Below are 14,492 nucleotides of genomic sequence, written 5' to 3' on the forward strand. Positions count from 1 at the left end.
TTTCCTCCCACGTTCTGAAAGATGTGCTGGTATGGTGCATTGACCCGAACAGGCGCTGGAATGTGGCAACTAGGGGATTTTCACAATAATTTCACTGTAGTGTTAATGTAAGCCTTACTTGTGACTAATAAATAAACTTTAAAAAAATCTCCCAGTTATCAAAAAAACTGACAGGGTATGGGAAGATTGGTTTTTTGGGCAAGTTCAGCACTGCAATGTGGAACACTCCTCTTTTCAGACATTTATGACATTTAGGGGGCAATTTTACCATCGCGCCCTGTCAGCCGATGGGCAGAGCAAGCTGGTAAGATCCCGCAAGAGCCGAAAAATCAGGTTCGTGCCTACTTTCTCTCCTCGTGATTCTAATGGCACTGGATATCTGGCAAGATCAACCTCGCACCCATTTCCAGCGCAAGGCCGAAAAAGTTATTCAAATTAAATTTGCATCTAATTTTAATGTGATTACTGAGCCCAGTACATTATCGCCCTGGCTCACTTGCTTCTGTGGTCTCACCAGGAGGGGTTCCAGCAATGGGGACCAGACATGATGGCCTCATCAGTAGAACCAGAGGCCATTGAGGCCCCCAGCCAGGATCAGAAACTCTGTATTCCCGCTCATCCTGGACTTAGAATTGTTTTCATCAGATTGCCTCCTTAGAATTTTTTTGGGAAGATCGCCCCTGATATGCTCTGAACCACGACTGTAACACTACACTCTGCACTGTTTCGTTTCCTTCTCTATGAACGGTATGTTTTGTCTGTATAGTGCACAAGAAACAATACTTTTCACTGTATGTTAATACATGTAACAATAATAAATATAATCAAATTAAAGATATTTTGTTTATCTGGACATACAATATTCACAGATTTCTTTGTGCATTTTTTTCAGGAACTCCACCTCAAAAAATGAAGAAGTTGCAATTTCTTGAGCAATTGCAAAACTTGCTTTTAATGTGCTGTCACATACATTATGCACATTTGGAAATGCACATTGTTGCTTTTTCAATGACTGTTCCAGTTTTCCAACTTTCCTTCTCATAGCTCGCCTGTATACTTGCCATATATCTCAACATGGCATGATTCACAGTCTTTGGCAAGAGACACTACCTACAGATATATTCAGCGTAAAATCTTTTGACTTGCTTTGGTAAAAATGGACGAATATTGCCATTTTCTTAAAAATGCACAGCATTCTTTATCTACTTTTCTTTTCATAAGCATGTTGAAGCATATTATTATATGGTGGCACGGTAGCACAAGTGGTTAGCACTGCTGCTTCACAGCTCCAGAGTCCTGGGTTTGATTCCTGGCTTGGGTCACTGTGCAAACTCCACACACATTCTCCTCATGTCTGCGTGGGATTCCTCCGGATACTCCGGTTTCCTCCCACAGTCCAAAGATGTGTGGGTTAGGTTGATTGGCCATGCTAAGGAATTGCCACTTAGTGTCCAGGGATGCGTAGGTTAGGGGGATTAGTGGGTAAAATATGTAGGGATATGGGGATAGGGCCTGAGTGGGATTGTGTTCGGTGCAGACTCGATGGGCCGAAGGGCCTCGTCCTGCACTGTAGGATTCTATAATTCTATGTACATGTGCATAAATGCACTGACTGAATGCTTTCTAGTTAGAAGTGATACAGGCCTAAGTTGTATGCCCAAAAGAAACTGTTGGTTTCTATCTTCAACAAGTCATACTAAAATGATGGCAAAGCTGCAGATATGCCTGCACAGTTAGTTGTACTGTGCAGATGCATATGCTGCCTTACCACCACTTATCTCTCCCCAAACCTCAAAACTCAAAAGGACTAAACACTGCTTTGCAGAACACCTTCACTCAGTCCACAAGCATAACACCAACCTTCCTGTTGTTTGCCATTTTAACTTAGCATCTTGTTCTCATTCCCATATGTCCATCCTTGGCCTACTGCAATGCTTCAGTGAAGCCTAGTGCAAGCTGGAGAAACAATACTTCATCTTCTGCTTGGGCATTTTGCAACCCTAGGGACTATCTATATAGCTGAAAGAGCCAATTAAAAGCCTGACCTCTGGTGCTATGACTTAAATGATTTTGAGTCAGACATTATTATGTCAATCATCTCAGCCCAGTACATTATTGCAAGAATTCCTCAGGGCTGTGTCCAAGGCCTAACCCTCTTTAGTTGTTTCATCAATGACCTTCAATCAAAAAGTTAAATGTGAAGATTTTCGCGAAATGATTGCAATGTTCGCAATGCTTCATATAATGCAGCCATGTCTGTCTGTGTGCAGCAAGACCTTGACAATATTCAAGGCCTGAGCTGATGAGTGGCAAGTAATATTCATCCCACACAAGCACCTAGAACATTCAATAACATTACTATTGTCGGTTCCCCCACAATCTAAAGTTTATTTATTAGTCACAAGTAATGCTTACATTAACACGGCAAAGAAGTTACTGTGAAACTCCCCTCATCACCACAGTCTGACACCTTTTCGGGTCAATGCACCTAAACAGCATGTCTTTCAGAATGTGGGAGGAAACTGGAGCATCTGGAGGAAATCCAAGCAGACATGGCAACAACTCCACACAGACAGTGACCCAAGTCAGGAATCGACCCCAGTCCCTGGTATTGTGAAGCAGCAGTGCTAACTACTATGCTATCATGCCGCTCCAATCAGCATCCTGCAGGTCACCACTGATCAGAAACTGAATTGCATCAGTCATATAAATACTGTGTTGACAGTAAATCAAGAGCAAATCAAAGGCTGGGAATTCTGTCGCAACTATTTCATCTCCTGACTTCCCAAAGCCTTGAAGCCATCTATAAGGTACAAGTCAGGAGTGTGATAGAATACTCTCCACTTGACTGAAGGAGTGCAGCTTCAACAACCACTCAAGAGGTTCTACACCATCCTGGACAAGCAGTCTATTTGTATGGCATCCATCCGCCAACTTAAACATTCACTCCCTCCACCACTGACATGATGGCAGCAATATGTGTCATCAACAAGATTCACTGCAGCATCTGCCAAGGCTCTTTCGAAGGCATCTCCCAAAACCACAATTCTAGCAGCAGGAAGGACAAGGGCAGCAAGTACATGGGATCACCAGCACTTTCAAGTCACACACCAGCTGGACTTGGAAATGTAACATCTCATCACCTCAAAATTCTGTAACGTCCTTCCTACTTACACCACATTGTCTACAATCCGGGAAGGAATTAGCCCATTAAGATGGCAAGCTGATCTGATGTTTTCTGGCCACCTTCTGAGAGGGCAAATAAACTGGTCCAGCGGTTGGTACAAGGTCAACTTAAAAAGATCACGTTTGCCATGTATGGTATTGTACTTTATAATCATCATAAAAACAGCAGGAATAGTGACACAGGCCACCTGCTGGTGCGGGTAGAATTGCTGTCCCCGGCAAATGTACTCACAGGGGATGAAAGACAAAATGGTGTAGAACTAAAGACCTGGTCAAAATGTTTCCCAGGCGTGCCTGAAATTCTTCAGCACAATGACCAACTGTGCTGAATGGATATGAAAAAATGTAAACTTGGCTTACTGACGCTCCCAGGTGTTGGTTGGCCCTGCAACAAGATATAAGATCACCTCTTGGATATTATAGTCTTTAAGAGATGAGAGGTTTTTTTGGTCTAAAACCTTCATTTTTCTTTGCATGTTTTTCAATTCACAGCTGAATTGAAAGCGCTTTTGACCTCTTTAACATAGGATTGAAAAAAAACAAAATCATCACAAACCATTATGTGTGTGTGTGTGTGTGTGTGTGTGTGCAAAGAAAGATACATTCTGAATTAGGAAGTCAAGGAGTCGATCCAGGAAGTGCTTTGAATTTTTTTCTACAACACGGGGCATTGCATATTCTCTTCCGAGATGGCGTAGATTTTTGGATTAGTCACGTAAAATTAAAAGAATAATAACAATTGCAGATATTTTGTTGCAAACACGTACTCCAACCCCCCTCAGTTCAGCAGAGCAGCGTCAACAAATCGAGCCACCTCCAATTAAACTTCCTGCAAAATGTCGCATTCTTTAATTAAATAAGCCTTGGCGGGGGTCCGGGGATGTTCTCTAAACAATTAAGTTTTTAACCCGTGGATCTCCCGCCGTGTTAAGTAAAGAACGAGTCGCACCAAAAGCGTTAAGCTAAAAGCAAATCAGACCTGGTGTTGAAGGTGTGATGAGTTGTTCTGACACTCAGTCTGGCCCTTGTCCGAATGTGCCCCACTCTCCTGGAAAGTCACCTTCAGCTCAAGACAAAGTACAGATCCGCCCAGCCGCACCTCCCGACTCCTCGCTCAGACAAGTAGCTCGCCTGTCCGATTCGCCAGCTGGAACATCAGTCACAGTTTGAGCAGCCTATGATTTTTTTCATACTGTAACTATTGACCCACAGAATGCAGCTGGAGGTGGAGTTCCGAACAGTCCAACTCCATATATGGAAGATAACAACAAGCTCAAGTCTGACAAAAGGTCTTCCAGGGACCTCTTATCTCAGATTGCTCCTTTTTGTTTAGTTTTGATTTCAGGTCACCTGCATCCGCGGTATTTTGCTTTTGGGGCTTTTTTTGCCAATTTTAAACCAGTAGCAATGTTTCACATTTCCATCCTCCTGTCTAAGTATGTTTATAAGCACAGAAGGAGGCCATTTATTCTGTGGTGTTTATGCAGGCTGTCCGCAGGAGCGAGGCACTTAATTCCACTCCCCGCTCTTTCTCAATAGCTCTGCAATGTTGTCTCTTCAGGCGATGATTCAATATTCTCTGTTGAAAGCTACAGTTCGGTCTGCCTCCTTCAAACTCTCAGGCGCTGCATTCCAGAACCAACCACACTCATAGCAACTTAAGTGATTTTTAAACTTGTGTGGTTATTAACCCTTTCAAGGTTTATTACTAAAGTTGAAGCCCATAGAATGTGCTGTTTGGGTGGCAGAGTAGTAAAAGATTTTTTTTCCTCACGTCGCAACTAATTTTTTTAGACCAATGATCTAAATCTGTGCCCTCTGATCTTCGACCTTTCCACCAATGGAATGTCTCTCTCTCCACTCTATCGAGTTAGACCCTTAATGATTCTAAATACCTCTTTCAAATCTCCACTCAGCCTTCTCCAAGGAAACAACTAAGCTCCGCTCTATGCGCATAAATGAATTTCCACGATCCTGAATCCATTCTTGCAAATCTTTTCTACAACCTTTCTAAAATACATCCTTCCAGTGTCACACGTTCTTCCAGTTGAAGCTGAATCAGTGTTTTATAATGGTTCATCATAACTTCCTTGTTTTTGTAACTAATTTTTAATTATAAATGTGCCCTTTTAATTATTTTTCAATCTTTATTGATTTGTGCACGTATACCTCCTGTCGGTTCCTGTAGCCCCTTTAGAATTGTATAATTTATTTTGTTTTGCCTCTCCTCACTCTTCCTACCAAAGTGTATCACTTCACAATTCTCTGCATTAAATTTCATCTGCCACATGCCCACCCATTCAACTAACCTATCGTATGCACAATTCAATGCTGTCACTACCCATCTCACAATTGTTAGGGGAGTTACACAACGCTTCAGCTATCTGGTACTTTCACTCCCCTGAATGATCAGGAGACACTCGGAGAGTTCTCATTTTGGATCTTTATTCAAGCTGTAACAAGGAACCTATTTTCCACCATGTGGTCCACAAGCTCCCCAAGCAAAAAGATATAATGGTAATTATACCTTTAGGCTCAACTACAAGTACTTAACATACAACAAAATTGTAATATTGAAAGGTAAACAATATCCAATCACAACCAATAGTTCTGATTACTTCATTTATTTCCCATAGTAATAATCAATTATAGCAACTCTATGCTTTCCTAATTACAATTTCCAGTCATAAACGAGACATACACACATAGCTATACTATCAGCAAACACATGCCTGTGGTCCATAACTGTCTGGCACTCTTAAGCAGTGGCTTTAGCTACATTGTGGTTGATCAAAGCCCCCCCCCCCCCCCCGTCTATTGCTTTTGCAGCTGTACCTTGCAGCCTGAGCAGTTTCCCAGTTTGCAACACTCAATCATTTTTAACCCCTTTGACAATTTTTCAAATTTTTGTATCGTCTACAAATTTTGAAAAGGCTTAATAATCAACACATACCTAGGTCATAAATATATGTAAAGAAAAGCAATGGCCCAAGTAACAACCCCTGGTGAACACCACTGTTTATCTTCCTCTAGTCCAAAAAATAACAGTTCCCCACTACTCTGCTACCCTACCCAAACAGCCACATTCTATGGGCTTCAACTTTGGTAATAAATCTTGAAAGGGTTAATAATCACACAAGTTTAAAAATAACTTAAGTTGCTGTGAGACAAACCAGAAGTCTTCATAAAAGTTAACATAGATAAACATCAAGGCTTTAGAATGAGAGAATTTATTAAATCAGACATCTAGACATAGGAGGAGGGAGTGATAGCCACAGACACAAATTGATAACTTGTAACAATGATGAATTAGGTCAGCTAATTTGATTAAGTCTTCACGTTGATTGGCTATTACAATATTGGATATTTGGGGCGGCACTGTAGCACAGTGGTTAGCACTGCTGCTTCACAGCTCCAGGGACCTGGGTTCAATTCCCAGCTTGGGTCACTGTCTGTGTGGAGTTTGCACATTCTCCTTGTGTCTGTGTGGGTTTCCTCTGGATGCTCCGGTTGCCTCCTGTAGCCCAAAGATGTGCAGGTTAGGTTGATTGGCCTTGCAACAAAAACAAAATGCCCCTTAGCATCCTGAGATGTGTAGGTTAGAGGGATTAGTGGGTAAGTATGTAGGGATGTGGGAGTAGGGCATGGGTAGGATTGTGGTCGGTGCAGACTTGATGGGCCAAATGGCCCCTTTCTGTACTGTAGGACTTTTATGTTAGAAACAGATTTCTATGTTAGAAACAATTGAGCTGGCGTGCAATGACTGTGGTTGTTTTTAATATCTATCTTATAGATGATGTAACCTTATTCAATAGCTGTGAATGGATAGAGATAATTCCTATACCTTGATTAGTATATGATAATTACTTGCAATTGAATGTGAAACTATAACTGCTTGTGAATTCCTGAATTATGTATTCTGGCTGGCCTTGATGACCCAGAGTCCTATAGTATAGAATAAATCATTTTGAACTATTCGGTGACTTGTCTAGCTATTTCAAGGGAACAGAAGTAATACATACACAAACAGGTAGAAAATCAAAGAAGCTGCACAATGGGCTTCTTATGTATATGATATTATCAAATGCCTTTGGAAGTCCACATATTCACAAATTACCCTTATCAACTAACAAGTTACCCTTATCAACCCTCTCTGTTATCTTGTCAAAAAAACAAACAAAATTACTTAAGCATGATTTGCTTTTAATGATTCTATTTATTTTGTTAATTAATCCACATTGGAGCATTTACAAAGAAACATAGAAATTAGGAACAGGAGTAGGCCATTCAGCCCTTTGATCCTGCTCCACAGTTCATTATGATAATGGCTGGTCATCCAACTCAATAGCTTAATCCTACCTTTCCCCCATATCCTTAGATCCCCTTCTCCAAGAGCTATATATAACTCTTTCTTGAAAACATAAGATGTTTTAACCTCAACTGCTTTCTGTGGTAGCGAATTTCACAGGCCCACCTCTCTCTAAGTAAAGAAACTTCTCCTCATCTCAGTCCTCCTGTAACTCGTGGCTCTGGAACATCAGGAACATACTTCCTGCATCTACCCTGTCTATTCCTGTTAGAATTCTATAGGTTTCTATGCGATTCACCCTCATTCTTCGACACTCTGATGAATATAATCCTAATCAACTCAATCTCCCCCTACACAGGAGTTGGTCTGATAAACCTTCTTTGCACTCCCTCTACATACAGCAAAACATCCTTCCTCAAATAAGGAGACTACAACTGCACACAATATTCCAGGTGTAGCATGACCAAGGCCGCAAGATATCTCTGCTTCTGTAGCTGAAGGCCAACATACTATGCTTCCCTTCGGCAACTAGTGTACAAGGACATCCAGGTCTCATTGCACACTCTCCTATCTTAATTTATAGCTATTCACATGTCTATTTGAAGCAGCTTGCAAGGCAAAGAATAGGAGATACAGGCAGCCAGTGTTGTACCTGAATCAGAGAAAATGTTGACTATTATTCACCACACAGAATGTAGGTGGGTGTTTGCACTCTGATTGAAAAGAATTAATGAGCATTTAACAGAGGCTAGCTTGAGTTAGAGAAAGGAATTTCCAAAGTAACCCTCACAGTGAATGTTAATTCTGGAAGTTACCCAGCTGGGAAAAGTAAAATGCAGCATGTGCTTGGGAGCTGGGAACAGCTTTATACTTGTTACTGGATAATAAAGTATCCACTCGAGTATCCCTGACAGGAAGGGAACACTCCTGCCTGGTGATTGTCGAGCGGTGTCTATTCATCCATTGTCGTAGCGTCTGCACGGTCTTGCCAATGTACCATGCCTCGGAACATCCTTTCCTGCAGTGTATCAGGTTGACGATGTTGGCTGAGTCACAAGAATAGGTACCGCATACCTGGTAGAAGGTGTTCTCACGTGAGATGATGGCATCCGTGTCGATGATCCGGCATGCCTTGCAGAAGTTGCTGCGGCAGGGTTGTATGGTGTTATGGTCACTATTCTCCTGGAGGCTGGGTAATTTGCTGTGGACAATGGTCTGTTTGAGGTTGCACGGTTGGTTGAAGGCAAGAAGTGGGGGTGTGGGGATGTTCATCTTCATCAATGACATGTTGAAGGCTCTGAAGAAGATGTTGTAGCTTCTCTGCTCTGGGGAAGTACTAACGATGAACAGTACTCTGTCTGCCATGTCCTGTGATTGCCTTTTGAGGAGGTCTATGCAGTTTTTCACTGTGGCGCGTCACAACTGTTGATCGATGAGTTGAGCACTATATCCTGTTCTTACAAGGACGATCCTTCTGTTGCGAACCTCCTCATCTGAGCAGATTCTGTCCATGCAGAGGGCTTGTCCGTAGGGGACGACTTCCTTAACGTGTTTAGGGTGAAAGCTGGAGAAGTGGAGCATCGTGAGCTTATCTGTAGGCTTGCAGTACAGTGAAGTGCTTAGTTGACTGTCCTTGATGGAGATGGCAACAGATATCTACAGATGCTGAAAGAAGCCCTCGTAAGAACAGGATGTGGTGCTGAACTCGTCGATTGACTGTTCCGATGTGCTACAATGAAAAACTATACAGACCTCCTCAGAAGACAAACACGGGACATGTCGTCCAATACTTCTTCAGAGTGGAGAAGCTACAACATTTTCTCCGGAACCTTCAACATGTCATCGATGAAAACGAATGCCTGGCCAAGACCATTGCCACACCTCCAGTACTTGCCTTCAAACAAACATGCAATCTCAAACAGAACATTGTACGCGGCAAACTGCCCAGCCTTCAGGAGAACAGTGACTACGACGCCACACAACCCTGCCACAGCAACCTCTGCAAGACGTGCCGGATCATCAACACAAATGCCATCAGCTCATGTGAGAATACCATCCACCAGATATGCGAGACACACTCTTGTGACATTGTCTACCTGATATACTACAGGAAAGGATGTTGCGAGGCATGCTACAGTGGGGAGACATTGCAGACGTTATGACAACAGATGAATGGATACCACTCGACAATCACTAGGCAGGGGTATTGCCTTTCAGTTGGAGAACACTTCAACAGTCTAAGGCGTTCTGACCTTCGGGTAAGCATTCTCCAAGGCAACCTTCACAACACATGACAATGCAGAATCACTGAGCAGAAACTGATAGCCAAGTTTGCACACATGAGAACGGCCTCAACTGGCATCTTGGGTTCATGTCACACTATCTGTAATCCCCATGACTTGCCTGGGCTTGCAAAACCTCAGTAACTGTCCTGGCTGGAGACAATTCACGCCTCTTTATAACCTGTGCCTAACTCTCTCTCCACTCACATTGTCTGCACCTGTAAAGACTGGGTTACCTGTTAAGACTTGCATTCCGACTATTATCTTGTAATTGAGTTTGTATCTATATTTGCCCTGTTTATCCACCTCTCCATTTTAAATACTTCTGATGATCCTGCCTCCACCACGTTTTGGGGCAGAGAATTCCAGAGATTCACCACCCTCTACAAGGAAAAGTTTCTGTACACCTCAGATTTAAATGACCAGCCCTTTATCTAGTTGCTATGTCCCCTTGTTTGAGACTCTCCCACCAGTGAAAACATCTCACTATCCATCCTGTCAAACCCCCTCAGGATCTTATGTTTTTGAATAAGGTCAGCTTTGGTCACCTTCTGATTTCCAAGAATGCAGACCCAGACTAGTTGGTCTCTCTTAATAACACCCTCTCATCCCAAGAATTAGCCTGGTGAATCTCTTTTGGACTGCCTCCAATGTTACTATATCCTTTTTAAGACTAGTGAGTGTGGCACGGTAGCACAGTGGTTAGCACTGCTGCCTCACAGCGCCACAGACCCAGGCTCAATTCTGGCCTTACGTCACTGTCTCTGTGGAGTCTGCACATTCTCCCCGTGTCTGTGTGATTTCCTCTGGGTGCTCCGGTTTCCTCCCATAGTCCAAAGATGAGCGGGTTAGGTTGATTGGCCATGATAAATTGCCCCTTAAGGTCAGGGGGGATGAAGAGAGTAAATATGTGGGGTTACAAGGATATGACAGTAAGTAGGTGGGATTATTGTTGGTGTAGGTTCAAGGGCCCAAATGGCCTCCTTCTGCACTGTAGATTCTATGATTCTACAACTGTATGCAGTATTCCAGGTGAGGCCCCACCCTATACAATTGCAGCAAAACCTCCCAATTTTTATACTCAAACCCCTTTGCAATAAAGGCCAAAATGCTGTTTGAACATAAGAACATAAGAACATAAGAAATAGGAGCAGGAGTAGGCCATCTAGCCCTTCGAGCCTGCCCCGCCATTCAATAAGATCATGGCTGATCTGTCGTGGCTCAGTTCCACTTTCCCGCCCTCTCCCCATAACCCTTAATCCCCTCTCTTATCAAAAACCCATCAACCTGCTTCTTAAAAATATTTAGCGAGGCAGCCTCCACCACTTCAACGGGCAGAGAATTCCAGAGATTCACCACCCTTTGAGTGAAGAAGTTCCTCCTCAACTCCGTTCTAAACCGCCTCCCCTTTATCTTGAGGCTGTGCCCCCTAGTCCTACTGTCTTTTTTGAGCGGGAAGAGTCTCTCCACCTCTATCCTATCCATCCCATTCATCATCTTATACGTCTCAATGAGATCTCCCCTCATTCTTCTAAACTCTAACGAGTACAAGCCTAGTTTATTCAGCCTCTCCTCATAGCTCAATCCCCTCAACTCCGGTATCAGCCTAGTAAACCTCCTCTGCACTCCCTCCAGGGCCAAAATATCCTTGCGCAGGTGCGGCGCCCAAAACTGCACACAGTACTCCAGCTGCGGCCTCACCAATGCCCTATACAGCTGCAGCAAGACCTCCCTACTTTTATATTCAATCCCCCTCGCTATGAAGGCCAGCATCCCATTCGCCTTCCTGACCACCTGCTGCACCTGCAAGCTGGGTTTTTGCGACTCATGCACAAGGACCCCGAGGTCCCTCTGCACCGTCGCCTGCTGCAGTTTTTCGCCACGTAAGTAATAGTCCTTCCTACCATTCTTCCTACCAAAGTGGACCACCTCACACTTGCCAACATTAAATTCCATTTGCCATTTCCTGGCCCATTCGCCCAGCCTATCTAGATCCTTCTGCAGACTCTCCACACCCTCCGCACAATTTGCCTTTCCCCCAATCTTGGTGTCATCAGCAAATTTCGACACCCTGCACTCGGTTCCCTCCTCCAGATCATCTATATAAATGGTAAATAGCTGAGGCCCCAGCACCGACCCCTGGGGCACCCCACTAGTCACCAACCGCCAATCCAAATAGCACCCATTGACCCCCACTCTCTGCCTCCTATTTGACAACCAATCCTCTATCCACGCTAACACCCTACCCCCAACTCCATGTCCCCTGACCTTCTGCAATAACCTCTTGTGAGGTACCTTGTCAAACGCCTTCTGAAAATCCAGAAAGACCACATCCACCGGCTCTCCTCTATCCACTGCCCTAGACACATCCTCATAGAACTCCAGTAAATTTGTCAGACACGACTTCCCTTTAATGAAACCGTGTTGCGTCTGCCCTATCAAGCAATTCCCTTCACGATGCCTCGCAATTTCCTCCTTAATGACGGATTCCAACATTTTACCTACCACAGACGTTAAACTAACCGGCCTATAATTCCCTGCCTTTTGCCTGGCACCCTTCTTAAACAACGGCGTAACATTAGCCGTTTTCCAATCTTCCGGCACTTCCCCGGAATCCAGCGACGTCTGGAAAATAACCACCAAGGCATCCACTATAACCTCCGCCATTTCTTTCAGAACCCTCGATGCATTCCATCCGGTCCTGGGGACTTGTCCACAATCAGCCCCTCCAGTCTGTCGAGCACCACCTCTCTAGTAACAGTAATGTCATTAAGACCCTCCAGTCCTACCACCTTTCCATCGCTAACACCTGGCAAATTATTCACGTCCTCCTCCGTGAAGACAGAAACAAAAAAGTTATTCAATACCTTAGCCATATCCCCATCCCCTACCACTAGCTCCCCTTTCTCATCCTCTAAAGGACCAACGTTCACCCTAGCCAGCCTCTTCCTTTTTATATATTTATAAAAACTCTTGCTATCCTTTTTTATATTAAGCGCTAGCCCAGCTTCATAGCTTCTCCTACCCTCCTTTATCAACTTCTTTGTCAATCTTTGTTGACATTTAAACCTTTCCCAATCCTCTTCTCGCCCACTGCTCTTAGCTACTCTAAATTCCTCCGCTTTTAATTTAACACTTTCCTTCACCTCCTTTGTTATCCACGGCTTATTACCTCTCCTCCTACTGTCCTTTTTGACCATCGGAATAAATTTCTGCTGAGCACCAAGAAAGATCTCCTTAAAGATCCTCCACTGCTCCTCAGCAGACCTACCTTCCAACGCGCTCTCCCAGTCCACATTCGCCAATTCTTCTCTCATCCTACCATACTCCCCTCTATTCAAACAAAGGACGCGTGTCCGGGAACCCACTTTCTCCTCCTCCATCTGCAACAGAAACTCCACCATGCAATGATCACTCTCTCCAAGAGGATCCTTCACCGCAAGGTCCCTAATTCTACCCGCCTCATTACATAGCACCAGATCCAAGATAGCTCGCTCCCTCGTCGGCTCCAACACACACTGTTCAAGGAAATTATCCCGGCAGCATTCCAAGAACTCCTCCTCGAGCCCACCTCGTCCAACATGGGTCGACCAATCAATATGCAGATTGAAATTTCTTAGCTACTTATTGGACATACCTGCTTTTTTTTTGTGATTCATGTACTGGAACACCAAGATCCCTCTGCATGTCACTCACCTGCAGTCTGTCTCCATTTGGATAATACTCTGCATTTAGATCCCTCCTACTAAAGTGCATGACCTCACATTTCCCCACATTAAACTCCTTTGCCAGGTTTTCACCCAGTCTCCAATGTATTTATAGCCCATTGCAGAATGATAATATCTTCATCCCAACCTGTCCTTTCAAACTTTATTGATTCATTCATAGGACAAGGGTGCCACTGGCTTACCAGCATTTATTGCCCATCCCTACTTCCCCTTGAGAAGGTGGTAGTGAGCCACCTTCTTGAATCGCTGCAGTCCATGTGCTGTGGGTTGACCCACAATGTAGTTAGGAAAGGAATTCCAGGATGGTGAGCAGCTTGGAGGGGGACTTGCAGGTGATGGTGTCCCCATGAATCTGCTACCCTTGTCCTTCTAGATGGAAGTGGTCGTGGATTTGGAAGGCACCGTCTAAACATCTTTGGTGAACTGCTGCAGTGCATCTTGTAAATAGTACACACTGAGCGTCGGTGGTGGAGGGAATGCATGTTTGTAGATTTGGTGCCAATCAAGCAGGCTGCTTTGCCCTGGATGGTATCAAGCTTCTTGAGTGTTGTTGGAGCTGCACCCATCAAGGCAAGCAGGGAGTATTCCATCACACTCCTGTCTTGCGCCTTATGGATGGTGGATAGGTTTTGGGTAGTCAGGAGATGAGCTACTTGCCACAGTATTTCTGGCCTCTGAGCTGCTCTTGTAGCCACTGTGTTAATGTGGCGAGTCCAGCTGAGTGTCTGATCAATGGTAAGCCCAAGGATGCTGACAGTGGGGGATTCAGTGATGGTTACACCATTGACTGTCAAGGGATGGTGGTTAGAGTGTGTCTTATTGGTGATGGTCATTGCCTGGCATTTGTGTGGCGCGAATGTTACTTGTCACTTGTCAGCCCAAGTCTGGATATTGTCCAGATTTTGTTGGACTTGAATATGGGCTGCTTCAGTATCTGAAGAGTCATGAATGGTGTTGAACATTGTGCAATCATCGGCGAACATCCCC

General features: G+C 44.1%; 1 protein-coding gene across 1 annotated transcript in view; it reads right to left on the bottom strand.

Moving 5' to 3' along the window:
* LOC145348201 (uncharacterized) overlaps positions 1-4,296 on the bottom strand; it is a 28,668-nt gene extending 24,372 nt beyond the window's left edge. The window contains exon 1 of the mRNA XM_080196434.1: positions 4,166-4,296. The gene's annotated coding sequence lies outside the window, so the exon portion shown is untranslated. The remainder of the gene's footprint in view (positions 1-4,165) is intronic.
* Positions 4,297-14,492: the final 10,196 nt, after the last annotated feature.

This window comes from Carcharhinus amblyrhynchos, chromosome 1 (genome assembly GCF_965287045.1).
Source record: "Carcharhinus amblyrhynchos chromosome 1, sCarAmb.v2.hapA, whole genome shotgun sequence".
Classification (NCBI taxonomy): Eukaryota; Metazoa; Chordata; class Chondrichthyes; order Carcharhiniformes; family Carcharhinidae; genus Carcharhinus; species Carcharhinus amblyrhynchos.